Here is a 21,501-nt window from a genome sequence, read left to right on the forward strand (position 1 = left end):
TATTTTAAAGTTGTTTTATACGCTATTACTCTTTCTTAATAACTCAATTTTGAATTATTTTACTAATTAAAACATCCTTAAAAGTTTAAATTTTATATTTGAAAAAGTTAAATTATAACTATGGTTGGCTTTTATCACTATAATACCTTTATTTATGAAAAAATAGATTTGATATTTTTAGAGAAATACAGCTAAAGTACCACTTCATGTAGTGGCTAATTGCAAATGATTTAGGAAGATCAAACCAAATTCACAGTACATTCTAGACAGCTGCAGATTCTGTCATGTTTTGCCTTTGCCAAGATAACTTAGACAAACTAAGAAAGGATAGTAGTAGGTTATAAGAATCACTCTCATCACTGATTTGATAAATGTGGTAAATATTTGTTACTTGTCTGCTAAGGGCTGTTTGTTTGTTTGTTTTTCTCTCTCTCTCTCTCTCTCTCTCTCTCTCTCTCTCTCTAAAATTAACATCCTCTTCCTTTGAGGAATTTTCCTTCCCATCCCAGCCCTGCCAACCAGAGTGCCCCACTGCCTGCCCTCACATAGGATTGAGGATATGACCAGGCCCAGCCAATCCTAGCACCACCTTTCAGGCTCCAGTAGGCCACCCAGGAGGAGCATGTGGCCCATAGGAGGCTAAGGACTCCTCCCTGGCATGTTTCGAGTGAAACTAGTAGAGAAAGTACTCTTTTCTTCCCAAATCACAAAACTATGTACAACCTCAGGGGTATTGGTAGCCATGATTTTAGCCTCAGAGAAAAAAGCCTAAGGAAATAATTGGGCAACAGCCATGGAGAAGCAGAGAAAGAAAGAGCACCAGCATATTACATTCCTATTTTCTGGTCCTAGAGGTCCTCAGAACTGCCCTGATTCCAGGATGTTTCTTTTGATTCTATGACTTACTCTTTCGCCCCAAATCCTTTTGTTTTGTTCTTGTGAGAAGTGATTATTAGTGTCTTGTGTAGTACTATATGAATAGTATTTGGAATTTATTTATAGGAATAAATGTCATTTGTAATTACATTGAAGGGATTTATTTGACAGGCTTCTATGACCTCCATTGTTATGGAGATGGAAAGGTCTTCTTGGGCTAAAGCTTTCACTCTAAACCTGGGCTTTTAGCATAGTGATTTGGGGGCATTTTTATGAGACCTCCTTTAGCCTAAGCCAGTTTTTTGCTCTTGCTTCATCTTTGCAGAATCCTAACAGAAGGTCAGCTTACACTGGCCACTTGGGGTCTGACAGTCCATGGTCCAGGCCGTGTTACTTCTGACCGTGTTTCAATGGGTCTTTAGCTTTGCCTCATGAAGCTGTATCACTGGAGTTGATTTCTTTTCAGCGGTTGCTAGGATACACTAGGGGCATCCATTCATCCTTTAGAATTACAGCCAACTCAAGCTCTTCCTGACTTCTCAGTACTGCAAAAGCAGAGGCAATGTCAGAAGATTCCCATTCAGCTTTGTGAAAGGTCAATAGGAGTGTTGTGGGTGCCTGGGGGAGGGTGGGCATCAACTATTCAACTCAAAGGTCAGTTAGGGTATTTCTGTGCCTTTGGATCTAGATAAAATAGACCCACACTCTCCTCCCCTCCTTTTAAGTCTAATGTTCTATTCAAGATTTGAGAAAGGGTGCAGTTTGTGTTCTTACAAATTAACATCTGGCTCCAGATTACTGTTTAATTAGTCCATTCAATAGAATATATAGTCCTATATATGCCACCCATTTTTATTCCTTACCAATACACACGTAGAACACAGCCCCTTCTCATAATTTCCATAAAAAACTATTCAGCATAGATATTTTGGTGCCTAGCAGACTTTGAACTGAAGATTTATGGCAACAGATGGTCTTACATTTCAAAAAGATTATCAATCTCAAAATTAATATCAGATATTTGTAAATGTTGCCTGCTTCTCTGCTCTTCCCTTTTCTGTTATTTCTTGCTCTGAGAGAGAAAAAAAAATAGAAAAATGAGTTCTGATGGTTCAATACAGAATAATTTAGCTCAGTCTATTCTTTCTGCATATCTAAGGATTTTTCCATATCTCTTTGCAACTCTCTTTGACATTTAAGGATTTTGCTTTGTCATTACAGAGTATAAGTGTCCAGGTTATCAAAATATGGGGATGAAGTTCATTCTGTCTTACACCAACATTTATGGGACTCACTGTACTCCTGACTATGTGCTAAGTACATTTCTTGTATTATCTCATTTAACTCTCACAACCACCTTGTGAAGCAAGTGCTATTGTTCATTTTGCAAATAGGGAAATAGAGGCATTGAAAGATAAATGAAAGTACCCAGAGGCGCTCAGCTAGCTGATCTTGAATTCAAGTACCAGTATATTCTAGCAACTGCTACAAAGAAACCCAAGCCAGGTAATTCAAATATGATGACCTCACAATGCTGCACACAGCCCTGGACTACTCATCTTTGAACTTCTTTTGGTTGAGAGAGAACTAGTCTCTCCCTTAAGCAGTATTATTTTATCTCTGTCGCTAGAAAATGAATAGAATTCCTAATCAAGAAAGACCTATACTGGGGTTTAAAATAACAGAACTGGCTGCCAATGTTTAAAAGTTGGAAGATTACACATAATCATCTAGATTTCTGCTTTCTCCTGAAAAATGAATCTATCAATACTGCACTTTTCTAATCCTTGCCACAACTAGTGGATAAATTATTCATGTTACTTGCAGCTTTTGAATTTCTTTCACCTCCATTTGTCAATTTGTATCCCCCAATCTATCAGGCTGGTGAACAGACGAGAAGGGTACCGAGAGACATGGCTGCTCAGATGGAAGGATGATGGGTTCATCTTCTTCCCCACCTTGGAACAGCTCTGTGATGGGACCTTTCCATTTTTAGACTTGGGAACCTGTTGAGGAGGAGCTCTCTGTCTCTTTCTTGAAGACTGGAAGGGAGGGGAGGGGTCGGACATATCTGGAACATGGTGGCAGCAGTAAAGTGGTCGCTAATGAGAACTGGAGGGGCGGCGGCATTGATGGTTGGAGCAGTGGACGTCACCTGAAATCCCGATGTGATTGTGAAGGTCTAGGAGCCCCTGAAGTTCATCCCTGATGGCATTCCCTCCAAGACCAAATATGAACCCACATGCGGAGGCTGGAAGGATCTAGAGAGCATGAGAAGAAAAATTCCCTTCTTCCAGGGGGAAGTTGACTGGCTCATTACTACAGTTTGAGAATCTAGGTTCTAAGATGCAACTCTCGAGCAAGAAAGCCTCATCTCCAAGCCTAGAAGCACTTAAATTCCCCATGTAGCTGGAATGGGGACTAGTCTCCTGGAATCGGATCTCATTTAACATGTTAACAAAATGGAAATAAGAGAACCTATGTTGCCTTGGGATTCCCCAGGGCTTTCTTTACTGCTGTAGTTGGTGCTGTGTTTATTCATCCACATATTTATACATGAATGTGTGTATTTCTTCCTTTACCTCATTCTATAAAGGACTTGTGTCTGCTTACAAGAACAATACCAAAATTTTTTTAATTAAAAATATATCTGCTTGGCGCGCAGACCTCTCTTGCCACCCACTGCACCCCTCAGCAGTGTACTTCGGTCCTTCTGCTTGCTCTGCTCCCTGCTCTGGTTCTGGTGAATTCTCTCACCCTCCCGCACTTCTGACTGTACCCAGTGCTTGTATGCATAAATAAATAAATAAATAAATAAATAAATAAATCATCAAAAAAAAAAGCTCTGCTTGTGATGACATACATCTGAGAAGGTATAAACCTATTTCCCTAAACTATGTACAGTATTATAAACCAATGTTACCTCAATAAAAGGAAATAAGCCTCTGCTATATTTTCTTATTATAAAAGCAATAAACACTGGAATTTTAGAAAATAATAACAAGAAAGAAAGATTCAAAAGAATATTTATGTTTCTATCACCTAGAGAAAACCATTTTCTGGGTAGTTTTGCATCTTCTCATTTCTTCTATAGGATAATATAAATATTTTAATATTTTATAGAAGTGTGCTTACACCCTGCATGTTGGCTCCTAACCTTTTTTTTTATTCAATAATCTACTGTGAACATCATGCAAAGATAATACATTTTCCTCAATAGCATCATTTTCAGTAAATAGAATTCTACTATAAGGATGTATCCCAATTTGTTTAAAAAATCACCTCATTACCAGGCAAGATTTTGAAATCTGTTATCTGCTAAATCTGCTGTCTTTTGACATACCACTGGAGAGATTTGTTTCAGATAAATACATCAGCTTTCTCAGCATCATAGATCCCTGGCATGAATCAAGGGCAAGGAGTCCTGGGGAGGTGAGTGTCTACTGAACACTTTTCATACTACTGAGCCTACTTTACTGTTCTCTTCTAAATACAGAGGACTGACTGTTCTCATTATTCTCTGTCTTCCACTTATATAACTTGTTAAGGTTTCTAACTGGGCTACTTTCACATCATTAATTATATCTCTTCTTTAACTTGGGAAATTCTTCAGTGAACGAGTAGTGATCCATCTTCCAAAGTGTGCTTGAACCAAAGTGGCATGCGGAACGTTAATATAGTGGGAGAAAACACCCTTTTAAATAAATAAAGCAAGAACTTAATGGAACATTAAGTCGCTCTTTGGGGTGTGCCCAGAACATTGGTGAAATATATGTATCAGGACCCATCTTGAGAGATTATTCATGTGGGTTGTTATTCTGTGTCTCATTTCACTTGGTGGAGCAGCTGCTAACCAGTTGGGCATGACCACAATCATACCATGGGAGAGTTTTCTCCCAGACATCTCTTTTATTTAATAAGCATTAGTCATTTCGAAGAAGAGAGGATTTTGCTATATATACCTTTGTCTTTGATTTAGAACATCTATTATACACCTTCTGCCTTTCCTTATATTTGATAATAGAAGGCCTAATGTTGGCTGCCCTGTCTCTATCCACTTCCTTTATAATGGCAGTCTCCTATTTTCTTATTTACTCTCCTATTTACTCTCACCATTCTAAATCATGCAAGTCTGAGATGTATGTGAAATGTATGCTAACATGCTCTTAGCATGTGACCAAAGGGGACCTAGGAACCCCCAAATTTGCATGGTCTAAAGGGGTCCAGCCATCCTTGTGCATAAAGGCAAAGTAGACGCTTGATATAAAAGAAGTTTAAAAGAATTAGTGTGCATAGAGGGAGAGGAGGAGAAAGGATAATAGTTTCCCAATGAAATATCCAAATGCCCAGCCAAACAGGGTCAGCCCAAAGCTAGGCAGCTGAGACTCAAAAACTTGCCACAAGTCTAAGTCACCTTCTGGTGGGGGAACCGGGGGAAAGGGGTTGTGAAGTAGGTCCTATAAATGTGGGACAAAAAGAGATACCCCATCAAGATAACTGCTGGCATGTCAGCCTCCCCTCTTATCTCTCACCCATGTGCCTCTTCCGAGTATCTCTTCATGTCTCTCCAAGTGTCTCCTTCCATGTCTTCTTCACAGCAGGAAGTTGGGCGACAGGAACAAGAGCTCTCTTCTCTTTAGCTCACATGCCTTCTGAGCTATATATTTTATATAGTTCCCAGTAGCTAGTCCAAGGAGGCCACATGTGAGGGCAGGGGAAAGGGTATCTCCCCCTTTTATGGAAATGTGTCCGTAAAACAGCCACCTCTGGTGAGAACCTGATAGCCCTCCCCACTATACAAAAATTGGCTTAAAGGTAGTGTCACAAGACTTCAGGCAGTCCAATTAGAGGTCCTTTCAGAGGTCCCCCAGTAGCTACTGATGAACATCTTGCAACAACGAAGAGAGCCAGTTTAGGATGAAGAGAGTGGGGATGGGAAATAACTGAATCCTTTGAGTTGCTGGGTCAAATCTTACTCAAAGTCTATTCTATGTTTGTCACTTTCAAATACATGAGTTTGTAGCTAAAAGATACCGAACCTAACTGCAAAAACTGTAACAGACTTCCATCTTTTTCCTTTGAAGGCCTTCTTATTAATGAATTCTTCCTCTATAACCCATTTAAGCCCACTCCACTGCTTCTCATTGCTGCCTCTATCACCTGTCCTCTCATCACCTGGCCTCTTTTCTGCAGGTACCAGACATCCAGATGCCCTGACTTTCAAAGCTGCCCATTGGAGATTTTCTCTCTCCAGGAGTGACAAGAAATGGGACGCAATCAATGCCCCAGCTGCCTCCTCTGCTTTCCTAGAAAACAAGCATTTAGGACGTTTCTGACTTCAGGAATTTGTTGCTAAGCACTTTGAGGAAATACTCATCGGAACAAAATTATGAACATAGAGTGTTTGCACACATGACATTTATATCTTACTATAATATTACTGTCTTTGGGCTCTAGGACCTGGTTCCTAACTGCTTTCAAGTTGTCACACTGCTATCATGTTGGAAAGTCAGTCTAAAATGCTAAGCCCAGGAAAACTCCAGCAGGTACCTTTCCAAGGATTGGAGATATGCTGAGTTTCAACCTAAACTTGCTTCCTCGTTTTTTGTGGCAGGTGTGGATTCCTAGGTCTCCTTAGAGAAGGAAAGCACTTCCTGCCTTGTCCCCAGAAATAATTTCCTTGGAAATAATTTCCTTGATGTCACTGTGCACCTTTATAGATACCTCACCTGTCCTTCTAGGAGTGCTCTCTGATTCTAATTCTTATACATTCTACTCTAGTATAAATAACACCTGCTGTTTATTTCTCAGCATCAAGGCTCCTCTTTCCATGGTAAGAGTACCCCAGCGCCCATAGGGAGACATGTGGTTTAGTTCCACAGCTGGGCTCTGATTTCATTAAACCAATCAGCACAACCCACACATCTGCCTGCAGTGCTTAGTTCAGGACGGGCACACAGCCCCGTTAAGGCCAAAGAGACTTGAGGAAATATTTGCTTAAGTTGTTCATGGAGACTCAGCCTGGCTAGTGTCCTCTACTGCCACTTCCTGAATGCCTTGTTGGTTTCAGTCCCTACAAGTTTGCCCTTCTATTCTGACCTAGATCTTTGTTTTTAGTGCTTTCTCAAGACATATAGGTTCTGTTCTAATTAACATTTGGTTCCTTTACCTCATACTCTAAACTAGAGATAGCACGTAGGTTTTATCTTGTGACTCTCTGATGTCTGTGCCCAGAAAGATTCTGAGGTTGCCTTTGGATTGAGCAAAAAGTGTGCAGTGATCACTTAGGAATGTCAGCCATGGGCATGGCATAGAGAGTGACTGTGTACCTCATGTTTTTGATAGCACTGTTCTAAGTCAAGGTCTAAGCCTTGCTCCTAGAGCAGTCACAAGGCCCCCAGATGCCTGCCTACAACTCCTGGATGAAAGAACCTTTTCCTAGTTCATCATTCTTACGGGTACACCCAATAAATTATGCTCCTTGTCTTAGGCATGCCTTGAGCTCACAGTGCCCTTGCTGCCCTGAAATGACTGACATACTCTAAGATGAATGACTAGCTTGAGGGCTTTCCTAGCTTATCTTATTTGCTTCTTCATCTGCTCAAGCCATGGTGGTTCATGCAGATCTCCCAGTGGATCTTCCCTCCTTCCAGCTACAAAGATCATTTTTAGGATTATAGGCTTATAATATAAAAATAGCCTACACATGAACAGACATGATTTCCATCAAGAAAACAAGTAGGCTATTTTTTCTAAAGATTTATTTATTTATGCACATAAGAACTGGTGTGTAAGCCAGAGGTGAGGGGGGGTGAGAGAATTCAACAGAGAGAGTGGGGAGCAGAACAGGCAGAGCCACTGAAATTCACTGCTGAAGGGAGCAGCAGATGAGACAGGAGAGATCTGTTGCACCATGTGGGTTGCTCCTTTCTGGCCAGGGATCGAACTCATGCTGTAGTGACTGGCTAAGTAGCTTGATAGCACTGTCTTAACCCCTGCGCCACCAGGGAGGCCCACAGGTAGGCAACTGTTCACATACTAGGCCCACCCATAACTAATAAGTTTCACCTTTTTTATAGCCATAACTAAAGCATGTTTTATTTATGATTCTTTCTTTGAAACCACAGCAAAGTTTTCAGTGCTCCAGACTTTATAATACCTGAACAAAATCCATTTGTATTGACCTTGGAGCCCTACAAATATCTCGGTACATTTATCCTCTTTCAAATGGAAGAATGTTCTGTTCTATGACTATAAACCATTTCTCATATGGGTATTCAATTCAGGATGTAATCAGCCCCGGCATTCAATTAACTCTCTACAGCTCAGAGAGAGGTCTGTCTGAGGTCTCTCTCAACTTTGTCCCCAGGCTTTTACCAGGGATTGGAACGGGCATGTGTGTGGAATTTGCAGGGAGTTGTCTAGTTTGTGAGTCCCTCCCTTCATGACTGAGGCATGAAAGAACAAGGGGTCCCTTCCTCGAGATGGGAAAATGGGAGGCCCTCCTTCCCTGCTGCAAGATCCTTAATCTAATCATACCTGCAGAATCGCTTTGACTATGTGAGTCAACAGGTCCTGGGGATGGAAATACAGTATCTTTGGGAGGCCATTATCCAGGCCACTAAGGACCTGCATCTACAGAGGGCGCTGCTGCTGCGGAAAGGGTCTTCTCCAAAGGAACATTATATCCGTTGCTGGGCTCACATTCTAACTTTTGGAAACAAGATAAAACTGCATGTGCTCCACACAATTTAATGAAAAATTTGGAACATAAGTCACAGTTCTCCCTGTGGTAAGCCATTTGTGGTTATATCATCCTGGATCCAGGTCCCCCTCTCAGTGTAAACCGTCTGGGTTCATTTCCAGCACTGCCAACTAACTCGTTATGTTCCTTTGGGAAATTCACTTTAAATCTGCATCTTGAGTACTTTATATATTGATATAAACTAGGATGATAATTGTACCTCAAACACACAGTTGTTGTGACAGTTAATTGAAATAACGTGAATAAATCGTTTTGTACACTGTGATGTGCATGGTTTATGGAAGAGCTGTTGTTGTTAATACCTCTATTCTCTTTCTTCAGTCTGTGTATTTCAGAGAAAGCTGATTCCACCTCTGCTCATAGTGTGATTATCTCAACCAAGTCCTCCTCCAGGGATTTACTGCTAGTCTCTATAGAAAGAGAACTTTTTGGCCAGGGGTGAAGATGGATCTACGTAATAATGGACTTCCTCCAGATTGATTCCCCCTACGTAGAGAAATAAAAGTTCATTTTATTATCATAGATTCGTATTATAAAAGAAAACAATCCTATACTATATACATTCAAAATCGCTTTGTGAAAACCATCTGATTTTCCCTAAGATGATAAGAGACCAAGTATTTCTCTCTGTCCTCGTAAGTGCCACTTCCCAAAAGAGTGTCTCCACCCACTTTGTTGACCCTGAAGGTCTCTGAGGAATCAAAGCAGCTTTGCTGGAAAATGGACAAGCTGCCTTGCCCTGCAGCCCATTTTACAATCCCCAAACTCTACCCTGTCACAGAAATCACATCTACGAACCCCAGTAACTATTTTTGAGGAAATACAAGCACTCAGAAAGCTTATGCTCTAAAGGGTGAAATGTCTTCATTCTAAAAGAAATTATAAATCGCATTTTAAGCATTAATCCTTGTCTTTTGTTCAGTGAGAAGCAAAACCTTGGAGCCACAGCTGCACTCTCACAAGTGAAGGGTGCTCACTCCACCTCCTCTTCACCCTATACCTGATCTCCACTCTGCCTGCTTCAGGGATTGCCCTTGGGGCGCCCAAATGGATCCCTGGCTTTACAGGCCCTCCTGTTGTGTTCTGATGAGCAGCTGGCTTTGTGTTTTGTTGTTTTTTCTTTTTCCTTTTTAACCATTGTCTTTCTTTGCTCTCCACTAAGTGAGAGGCCAGGGAGTCACAGTTCAATAGTTGTCTGTCCCTTTCCCAGTTCTTGCTCATATTATCAGCTGCCACCAGGACTACAGAACAGAAATAAGGAAAAATGAGCCATAATTCAGTCATCTGAAATGTCATTCAGGAGGTGATAGTTGCAGACATGTTTACCTTGAAATAATAAATCTTGACATCTTGTGGGTCAGGATGAGCTACCCTGTCAGCTAATTTTCTATTCTTTCAAATAATGTTCAGTAGCTTTTGCCAGATAAAACACCCAAATTCTCTCACTTCACCCCTCCATACTCATACAACTCACACAGTAAATTATGATGCCAGGGAAAGATACAGGATTTGGGGAAACTAAAGCTTATTCAATTTGGGGGAAGGTGAGCTCCTTCCTTAAGAATAAAAATGCAAAGTTATTAATATAATATTAAGTTTGAAATTGATACTTACTTTAAACAAAAAAAAGAAATCACAGTGATTTACAGCATTTAGAAAGCTGACAAATACTACATATATCTAGAAAAATGCCATCTTTATTTGGTTGCTTGGCACATTTCTTTGATACCTCAATCTCTATATATGTTTGGTCACATACCTTTACACATATCTTCGTGATAAGAATTTTGTAATGTAATGTTCTATAGAAGGGTAATTCGGTCTTTCCTCTAGCATGATCAATTTTTTTTATTTTCAATAAATTACAGAGGTTTTTCAGTCCCAGAACTGGTTATTAGTAAGTCACATAAATCTTTTAAATTGTTGTCAATTTGGGAACTCTGACATCAAATTTATTTTTATATAGAAGCTGTAAGCTTTCATGCACTTTTCGGTTTTTTTTGGGGGGGGGTCACAGGAACCAATCTTAAATATTTTCTAAATTGATGACTTTCATTAAGTAGTTTGTCTCTGGTAACCTTACTATACTGGTGAATTTTAATATCTATATTTATGTTAGATCAAGAAGAAATTGATTCTGGGCCTCCCTGGTGGCGCAGGCCGTTGAGAGCCATGCTGTGAAGCTGTTGGCGGCCTCTGCAGCGTGGGTTCAATCCCGGCCGGCTAGGGTCCCTCATGGCGTGGCAGACCTCTCCTGTCTGCCCGCTGCTCCCCTCAGCAGTGTATTTCGTCAGTCTGCCTGTTCTGTTCCCCGCTCTGTCTCTGGTGAATCCTCTCACCCTCCAGCACATCTGGACTGTACCCCGGTTCTTATATAGATAAATAAATCTTTAAAAAAAAAAAAGAAGAAATTGATTCTCATATAATATGAAAGCCTGTTCTTCTATTAACATCATGTCTCATCCTCTTAATGAATTATTACTTGGGGTATAATATGAAAAAAAATTTTGGCTTGCAATTTACTTCCGAGTGTCAGAATAATTTCTATTGATTTGATATCTTATTTATGTCCCCCATCTCTTCCTATCCCTTGCTCCATTCCACACCATGTCTCACCAACATATGTGGACACTTTAGTCCTCACATTTATGCTTTAACTGTAACCTCCAGCAACCAGCCATGTCTTGGCCACCTCTTGGGCTTATGGGTGCCCTCCCCCAGCATGGTCTGCTCTTGGAAGATTGAATTCAATGGAGAGGCCCATGTGGATCTATTTTTATTTAAAGATTTATTTATTTATGCATACAAGAGCTGGGGTACAGGCCAGAGGTTTGGGGGATGAGAGGACTCACCAGAGACAGAGTGGGGAACAGAACAGGCAGACTGACTGAAGCACACTACTGAGGGGAGCAGTGGGTCAGTAACGAGAGGTCTGCTGCACCATGTGGGTAGCTCCCTGGCCAGGGATGGAACTCATGCTGTAGTGGCTGCGGCGAGCTTCATAGGTTGCATCTTAACCCGTTGAGCCACCAGGGAGGCCTGGCCCATGTGGATCTTGGAAACATACTCCCAGGCTTGAGTAGGGAATTCTGTGGTCCTAGGTACTCAAGGTATGAGGAAGAAGGGGAGGGTATAACTTCTGGGCATACTCTTTGACCCTGTGAACTTCTCATTTTGAGGAAATGGGGGCAGAGGGGGGCAGCAGGAAGAGACCCAGAGTGAGGTCCTCTAAAGTATGGGGCCCAAAGAAGGAGCCCCTGTTGCTCAGGTCCAAAGGCAGAGCTCATACGCACCTCAACTTCTGTTTAGTCAATCTCCAAAATGCTCACACCTGCTCCAGTTCCACCAAACATAAGGGGAAGGATGATGCAAATTCTACTAAACCATGAGATAACTGAACTAGTAATATACGCAGAATGAACTAGTAATGAACACATTACTAATCTCCTTCCAGATATCTTTATTATCTTGTGCACTTGTGCACGCGAGGGGTTTCTCTGCTTCACAGGAAGTTGCCTTTGTGTAATGTGTAGCAATAGCTGGTGATCTGGCATGTTTAGTGGGCACCAGTCTCAAAATTGGGCCTCAGATTTAAATTTTCACTCTCAGTCAAGACCAAAATCTTAAGCAATTAGATCCCTTTACTAACCCTGGGCTTGTGTTCTCAGAACCATTCCTTGCCTTCCCCTGCTCCGCTCTATCAGGAGACCAACATCAGCCTGCAGGAGATTAATGGGGAGGCCAGGGTATTTCTTCCTTTCCCTGACTGCTTGAGGCCTCTTCTCCATGTCTTTTTTTTTTTTTTTTTTTTTTTTTAAGATTTATTTATTTATTTATACAAGCACTGGGTACAGTCAGAAGCGCGGGAGGGTAAGAGGATTCACCAGAGCCAGAGCAGGGAGCAGAACAGGCAGACTGACAAAATGCACTGCTGAGGGGAGCAGCGGGCGCGACAGAAGAGGTCTGTTGCGCCATGTGGGACCCTCACTGGGCAGCCAGGTATTGAACCAGCGCTGCAGAGGCTGCGGACAGCTTCGCAGCCCAGTGCTCAACCACTGCGCCACCAGGGGAGGCCCTCTTCTCCATGTCTTTAACCCTCACTGGACAGGTCTTTTTGCTTTATGGTTCCAGCTTTTCTTAGGTGTCCCTCATTCTAGGTTCCCGTAACACCACCTCCTCTTTCTGTCTTTCTCAGTGCTTGTCAACGAGGGACATTTCTACCTCTCCTCTCCTTTCAAGGGATGTTTATCAATATCTGGAAACAGATTTGTTTGTAACAACTTGGATGGGGAATGCTACTGGCATTTAGTGAATAAAGGCCAGATGCACAGGTAGCTTCCAGCAACAAAGGATTATCTGCCCCAAAATATTGATAGTCTCCATTGGGAAACTTGATGTAGCCTGAAGGTAGTTGTGACTCCTTCAGTTGTTAATCTCAGGCTTGCCTCATTGCCATGCTTGGTGCTCCCATTATGAGGAAATTATATATTTAATTCCTTATTGTAAATCCCTTCTATTTAAATACCTGAAGTGCCTTCTGTTTTCTTAGATTGACTCATGCCTCACCAAAATGTCAGGTTCTTTTCCTTCTCTACTCAAATTCTCAATGGATTCTGGAAATTACCTCCTCATCTGTATCAGTTAGAGTTTTCCAGAAAAAAGAACCAATAGAAAAATGTATGCATATGGAGATTTATTATAGGAATTATTTCATGGAAGTCTAGATGTTCCCCAATCTTCTGTCTGCAAGCTGGAGAACCAAGAGAGTCAGTGGTGTAATTCAATCTGAATCCAAAGAACCAGGAGCATCATGTCAGAGGACGGGAGAAGATAGATGTCCCGTTCAGGCAAAAGGTAAATTTGTCCTTCCCCTGCCTTTTTGTCCTATTTATGCTCTCAACAGATTGAATGATGTCCACCTGCTCTGGTGAGGGCCATTTGCCTTACTCAGTCTACCAACTCAAATGCTAATCTTTTCTAAAGCATACTCACTGGTACACCCAGACACAATGTTTTACCAGCTATGTGGGCCTCTCTCAGTCCAATTCAGTTAGCACATAAAACTAGCCATCACATTATTGTACCATTGCAGTCCAGAACTTTATAATAATTTTCATAGAGTACTTTAATTAATGGATTTTTGATTTTATAATAATAAAAACAAGTTTTTAGAATGCATAAAAGGCATAAATTTCTTTCACTAAATAAAAATAGAGCACTCAAATTAATATAATCCAATTTCCACCCTTCAGAATACTATTCACTTTTATCATAAAAATGCATTTGGTTAATTAAATATCATTATAAATAACAAAATGTAGATTAATTTATACCTGATTGAAGTAAGGTCTTTGGTGATTGTTCTTAATTTCTGTTAGACACAATTGAGAAGTGTGCTATTTGTGGGTTTTTTCCCTGTGTTTTTTCATTCTTCAGCATAATGAGCTGAGTTAAATTTATAGCATGACAAAGCAAAAGAAAATTACATTTTGGACTTCTTCCAGGTCAGGGGATGTATTCATTTCCTAGAACTGTCATAACAAAATACCAAAAACTAAGTGGTCTAAAGTGACAGAACCTGATTTTCTCAGTTCTGGAGGCTAGAAGCTCAAAATCAAGGTGTCAGTAGCACATTCTCCCTCTGCAGCGCCTAGAGAAGGAACTACTCCAGGCCTCCCTCCTCGCCTTGTGAGCCTCAGGCTTTCCTGGGCTTGCAGATGCTTCGCTCCAATCCTCCTTCACATGCATCTGCTGTGTGTCCTCTCAGGCATCTGTCTCTGTGTCCAAATTTCCCTCTCTGTGAGGACACCAGTTATATAGTGCTAGAGCCCACCCAACTGGCCATTTTAACTTGGTTATCTCTGTGACAACCCCATTTCCAAATTCGGTTCCATTTTTAGGCACTGAGAGTTAGAAGTTTGACATAACTTTTTGGAGGTGTGGGTCAGCAGGAGATGCAATTCAACCTATCACTGGGAGTGTTAATATTTTTGTACCCACTGGGATTTTTTGAGTGAGGAGGAACTTTTATTGTGTATTCAGGTTCAAAAGATATATTTTAACTTCATTTTCCCTTTAAGAATAGTTAGAAGTTCTGTTTTGAATTGATGTTTCTGTGTCTCTAGCTAAGCTTTGAAACTTAGATTCAACATAATACCATCTCAGCAGACATTTACTGGATAAGATCATGCTCAGCGGCCATAGGATGCTCACTCATAGCAGAATCTAGAAAACTTAAATAATGGACTGAAAAACTATAAGAAAGTGAAAATCAAAACAAAATGAACCAGAGACACTGTCCGGCAGCTATTTATAAGGAATAGTTAGAAGTTCTTTTTGAAATTTTGGTCTCTAGGGAACTTATTCAACAAATATCTAGCAGACATTTACTGTAGATTAGGGATAGTGCTGGGCACTTAAGACAAACAAAATGCTGTCCCAGCTATAAAGGAGTTCAGAGTCTAATGGGTGATGTTGTGAATAGGAAAACAATTCTAATGCACCTGGAAAGCACTGGAGCGTCAAATAGGGAATTTGTGAGATCCTAGAGAATGGTTCAAACACCACCTCTGGAAGTGGAATCAGGACTGTGTCAGGTTGCAGCATCCACAGGGAGCAAGGGAAAAGCAACACAAGTCCTAGAAACTGAGTACACAGGGCTAGAGATTAGGGTGTGGTAACTGGCAGGACCATGTGTGATTGTTGTGAGTATGAAGGCAAAGGAATAGGGAATAAAATGAAAGCAGATGGAGGCCAAATTGGGAAGAAGCAGGTCAGTAGGCCCCGCTAAGTTTTTGGTAGCAAGTCACCAAATTTTGTAATGAAGGGAATAACGTTATCAGATTTGTTTTAAGAAAGATCAATCTGAGAGCACTGCTGAAAAGGATACATTTATTTTTTTTCTAAATGTAGAGCTTATTTACTTATCCTCATTTATTAAATCTCAAAATGGCTTTCATCTCAAGATACCACTTCCTTTTTCTTGAAATAGTTTCTTCTGTTGATCTCTATCACTCTGACTCTTTTGGTTTCCCTCCTGGGTCACAGCTTCTCTCCTGGCTCCCTCTTCCTCTATGAGTCTCACGACTCAAGTGTTGAGGGCCTCAAGACTGGTAACTTTCCTTTTTCTTCTCTGTTCTTCTCCCTTCTTTCCTGTATGATCTCATCAGTCCAACGACTTCCCAGCTGTGGTCTCTCCCTTGAGACCCAGACTTGCCCATCTAACTGCCTCAACCATATTTGCCATCCGGGTTCCTATAGGCAACTCAGAATAAATATCTTAAATCTATTTCTTCCTAAGGCTTCCCCCATCTCAGTGAATGACCCCACATTCACCCAAATAGTTGCTCAAACCTCAGAGTCAAAAACTATTATTAGTTTCCTCTTCTTCCACATATAAACCCATCTCCGGTTTTACTTGGTCCTACAACCAAAACACATCTCTAATCCAGTCATTTCTCCCCTTCCCACTAACACCATCATAGGCTAGAGCCTCATTGGCTACTTCTTCGGTGATTGCAGTGGTCTTCTAATTGGTCTTCCCACATATCCTATTCATTCCATCCCTCACCCAACCACCATAATTTTCTTGTTAGAATTTCAGCCAGATACATCTTTCAGTGTGGAACTTTATACTATGGCCTGGAGGCCTTTTAATGACCTGCTTCCTATCTCTCTTTAATCTCATCATTGCAACCACTGTCTTTCCTTCTGTTTCTTCAACACACCCATCCCTTTCCTGACTTGAGGCATTTGTACTTACTGTTCCTTCTGTCTAGAACCCTGTCCCTGAACTCTGCATAGCAATCTCTTTTATGTCTTTCACCTGTCACTTTGTCAGCGAGGTCTTCCTGACCTGCCCTATCTAAGGGAAGCCACCACCTTTATTATTCAACCAGATTTGTTTTTTTTTTGTCACCTTGTTTTTTCTATGAAATCACTTTTCAGACTATGAATTATGCTCATTTATTTATTCACTTATATTTTGTTTCTTCTCTGGTCTCCAAAGACATGCCTTCTCTCTATTCCACAAGTTAGGAGCCTGCCTTTAATGTTTGTCTCACAACATGGTACTGTGGGGACATTTCTACTCACCATCCATAAAGCATCCCCAGTGCTCCCAGCACTGTAACGTCTTTGTTTACATCATAGAATTTCATCTCCCCAAAGTCTATGGAGGTGTAATTATCCTTATGCTCCCAGTGAGGAAACTCTTTGAGAAGACGGTTCAGCGAAGGCCAAGGCCACATAGCCACTAAGAAGTGATGGAGGCAGGATTCGAACCCAGTTCTATCTGGTTTTGAAGCCTTTCTCCACCATGCTGTGTTCCCAGTCCCTAGGCCTTAGACGAATGAAAGGAACACAGAAAACACATAACTTTTGTTGCTATTTATTTTACTTGATTGATTTTAAACATCAACCTTCTGACAATTTCATTGGTTCATCATCCTTTCTTTTGGAAAACTATTCTCTCTCAAGTCATAGGGCTCCTGCTTAGCAATATGGTGCCAGGAAGACTAATCACAACCCTTCCTTTCCCCATTCTGATAGTGTCCATCTGACCTGGGTTGGCCAATCAAAATATTCCTTTCCCAGGTCCCCACACCAGTATAGGAAAGAGCATGTAATCTGAACCAGACCAATCAGCATCATTTCTGGGACTTTGCTGAGCTCTAGGGGCAATTGTTTCACTGGGATCATCATTCATTTATTTCACAATAGTGAGAAGCTGCAAATGACAGTCTTAGTCTCATAGAGGATGTTGGAAAACGAAGCCAAATAGAAGGCAGAAGAACTAAGCGATGGAGAGAGAATCAGAAACCCAAATAAATAATTTCAGCATTCAAACCTAACCATTAATTTATTTATTTGATTATTTGGTTAACACCTATCACCTCACTAAACTAGCTCCATGTGGGTACGAATTATGTCCTGCTTTTGCTCACCACTGTCTCTCCCAGTGCCCAAGGCAGTGCCTGTCATGTAATAGGTGCTCCTAGAGATCTGAATGATTGAGCCGTGAGTGAATGTTTCTGCCAACAGTGTCTGAGCTCACAGTATAATGATACTATTCAAGAGAAATCACATCTATCTCTGGCCTTAGAAATGAGCTGCTTGGATATATAAGGCTTGATTAAAATTGGGGGAAACTAGTTAATCTTAAAGTCATATTCAACCTTATGATATATAATGGGTCCTTTTTTCTTTTGAAAGGAAATTAGGTTATAATGGGTGTGGATTGAAACTGGGCAGGGATAATGCTTTCTGGCTCTGTTCTTTAGAAATGTGTGTGATGTCTGAGGCACTGTAACTTAATTTGTCTCTAATATGGCTTTAAGCACACTGTCAGATTATAACCTGATTCATCACTCACTCAGAGGCTAAGAATAGAGGGTGATACAGGAGGTTAACATCACCTAGCAATGAGCGTTTTCTCAAAGGAATGGCCATAAATCAGAGGAAGCACATCACTCACTGTGCTCCAAAGCCACAAAGGCAGGTACGCCTCATGCTTGGCAATTGTTTCAGGTAGAAATTTCACGACTCTTGAGCCAAATCTACCCTCATTCAAAAGAGGCAGAAGATGTGAAGACTGAAAATCTGCCCCAGCAAGCCCCACCTAAACATTCCTTGGGGACTATGATTCCTGATTGCCAGCTGCCTGTGTTTGATTTCCAGGGGAATTCAAACAGTGGGATGAATTGTGAGAAAGGAAGAAAATCTAGGATTTCACTGTAATTTTTTTCCAAAACACCACTGATCTTGCATTGTGTCTCAACTTCCCTCTCAGTAAAATAAAAATGATTTATGTTTCCCCAGGAGTCTGCCAAGACTTTAGAGATCCTCAGAGGAGGAACAGTATGAAAATAGAGGATATAACTTGTTACTGTGCTAGCAAAAGAAAAGAGAGGTGCTGACCTCTGAGGTCTGGAATGAAATACCACAATTTCTGCTCTCTTCAAATTAGGCAGAGTACAGGGCTGGAGTGATGAATGAGACAAGGAATAAACACCTATGGAACATGTAGCTATGTACTGGGTGTAGTAAGAGGTATTGCCTTAATAATGCCTCATACTGATATAATGGGTATTGCCTGCTTACCCAATAGGTTTTGCAAGGCATATAGTGCTACCCTTATAAGTTGATATGAACCTAGTCTATGGATGAATAAATTGACTCTTAGGAAGTTAAGGAACTACTAAGCCAGTAAGTTACTTAGGCAGTACCTGTCTCCAAGACTGACCCCCAAGACTCAATGTCCTTCTCTAACCATCACATATGCTACCTGTATATATTTGTGAGACTTAAAAATGAGAGGGATATTTACCACATGGACCAATGGCTCCAGGCCCATTCTAAAGGCCCCTGGTTTAGGTAGGATTGGGCAGACTCTGCTCCATGGAGTTGGAACAACTGAATTTCATGAACAGCATTTAAGTCGGAAAGAATTGAGATCTAATCTTTTATACCTCTGAGCTTTCTTTCAGATTCCTTTTGTTATTTCAGGTCTTCTCTTTCCCTAGCAGCCAAGATTCTTGGGCTTTTCTCCAATTCTGTCCACTTTGGCCCTACCCTTTGCTTCTTCCCAATCACTATCTCTTTCTCCTACAAAATTTATTCATTTGGACCACTTTTCTTCTGGCCTTGGGAAGTCATTCGCTTGCTTATTTCCCTAACAAGTGATTTCATGCAAAAGTATGAATGTCAACAAAGTGCAGTGGAACCATGGGCAGCATTGACTAGTCCCAATATCAATAAGACTTAGTCAGATGATGTTCTGTGTCATTCAGTGGGTCCTGACACTGGCCTTCAATTCATTCTCACTCTCTAGAGTGGTAGAAACCACAGTGGTTAAAAGAAACATTTCTGTTCTCATCCTATGAAAGTGTTCTTCTCATTAGATTCCATTTTATTGGGAATCTTTTGTTCTCCATAGTGTCCATTGTTTACCACTCATACTGCACAATAATGTCCACTTCTAGGGTCTAGAACTTGACTGTTGTGACCAAGCATGCCCTGGGCTCTGCCTATGATGGCTCAGAGTTGAACTCTCAAGGACAATCAATATCCTGTGCATTGCAGGAGATTCACTGTCATCTTCACAGCCTCTTGGACTTGGCACACACCAGCATCCTTGGCCGGAGGATGACCATTCTCTCTGAGCCCATGACCCCCTAGAACTCCTGCTGCTCTCTCTGCCTTCAGATGATGTGCTGAGGGGGAGCAGAGATGCTGGGTCTTACTTGGAGTGGGAGGGTCAAGTTTGACGCTCAGAATCTCAAATTCCAGGGTACTGTTGATTCTTCCTAGCCCCAAGCACCTCAGTCTCCTGTGTTTGCATGTGTGTGGATTCAGCCACTTATGTTTGTGTCATTGATCTGTCCAGCAAGGGTCTTTCCTTTAAATTCCATCTAATCCATTGACTTATTAAGAATGAACACTGTACACTCCATGTTTTGAAAATGAACTTTAACATTCCTGGGACTTGCTTCAGGTACTTCTCTCTGTTCAAACAGAACAGTTGAAGATAAGCTTAATATTGATTTATTTGCTTTTTTGATTCAGGTTGCTTCTCTGTCCCTAAGATCTGAAGTGTACTATTCAAAAAACTATCCTAGGCAGCACACTGGAGGATCATGAGAACTGGAGTTGGAAGCAGAGCGAGCTAAAAAATGAAATGGTTATTTGAAGGAGAAGGAATAAGAGAGGAAAGCAAGGCTAATGCTTTTCTGGGGTTGGCTATTCACCTGAGCCCTTATTTTCCTGAGGGTTTTGCATTTCTCCCAAATGAGGTCTCTCCTCTCTGCGCTTACCCCTCACTCCATTGGGCTATGCAAAGAGAAGAATATGAAACAAGCATCCAATCGGAATGGAATTTTGGAATTAGTTATCCCTGGCTTTGAATACACCATTTCCCATCTGTTGGCCTTCACAAAGTAACTTAAATGTTCTTATAACCTGTGAGGTGCATTATATTATTTAGTCTGTGTTTTAGGTGGGTTCCTGTTAGATGGACTTTTCCAGTTAGATGCAGTTGAAGAAGTTATCCTAAGCTTGTAGAAAACCTTGACCTTAATTACTTGGCTAGTGATTAATGCTACTGAGGCCCAGCATTTTGGAGGCAAGAAAGGAACATTTGGTCATCTTACTGTAATCACAAGAAACTCACTCTGCCAAAGGCTCCTGCCCCAACACTGATGTCATGGGGTTGTTGGTGATATAATGGCATAGTGGGCATTGTAAGTACTATTATTACAACATTTCCATGTCCCAGATGTGAACTGAGGCACCAATCAAGCAGCTCATAATTAACAAAGCTAGGATTAGAACCCAGACACCACACACAAGAGAACCAACTCTAAATAATAAAAATAAAATTCTGGGACTATGTTGGCTTTTTGTTTGTTTATTTGTTTTTTGTATTAAAGGTTAGGTTATTTAGGCTATTTTGCATTATTAGGCCATATTCTTAGGATGAAAAAAAGATATAATTTGATGATGTTCTTTTATAATATTTCTCTACAAATGGTTTGCTAGCAGGACACAGAATCTTTCATACTCAAATTTTCAACATGATCAAAAAAGAATCATTTTTGCAAAATGATTTGAGGGCTTCATATGTCTTCCCAAGAGCCTTTCCAAAACCTCTGATATTCAAATAATTTTCTTTTGAAGTCCTGTACAATTGGTTCAATTGTATTTGCATTGCACACTCATACAAGTATCGCAAAATGAGAGGCGCAAGGAAAAATACTAACATTAAGAGGAGAAATGTTTGTTTGAATGAGTCCTAATTAATATTAGTGAATATTTTCTTCTTAAGATGACCTTTGCTTCCCTATACAACTGGCAGCAGCAGG

At 40.9% G+C, this 21,501-nt stretch overlaps 1 long non-coding RNA gene across 1 annotated transcript; it reads right to left on the bottom strand.

The window, feature by feature from the left end:
* Window positions 1-1,039: 1,039 nt before the first annotated feature.
* LOC129145943 (uncharacterized) lies at window positions 1,040-2,367 on the bottom strand. Its single transcript, XR_008552168.1, has 3 exons — window positions 2,305-2,367; window positions 1,740-1,948; window positions 1,040-1,421 (listed from the first exon to the last, which is right to left on the bottom strand). It is a non-coding gene; the product is annotated as an uncharacterized LOC129145943 (long non-coding RNA).
* Window positions 2,368-21,501: the final 19,134 nt, after the last annotated feature.

Source organism: Talpa occidentalis, unplaced genomic scaffold (genome assembly GCF_014898055.3).
Source record: "Talpa occidentalis isolate TD23 unplaced genomic scaffold, MPIMG_talOcc4v2.1 talOcc4.16, whole genome shotgun sequence".
Taxonomy (NCBI): domain Eukaryota; kingdom Metazoa; phylum Chordata; class Mammalia; order Eulipotyphla; family Talpidae; genus Talpa; species Talpa occidentalis.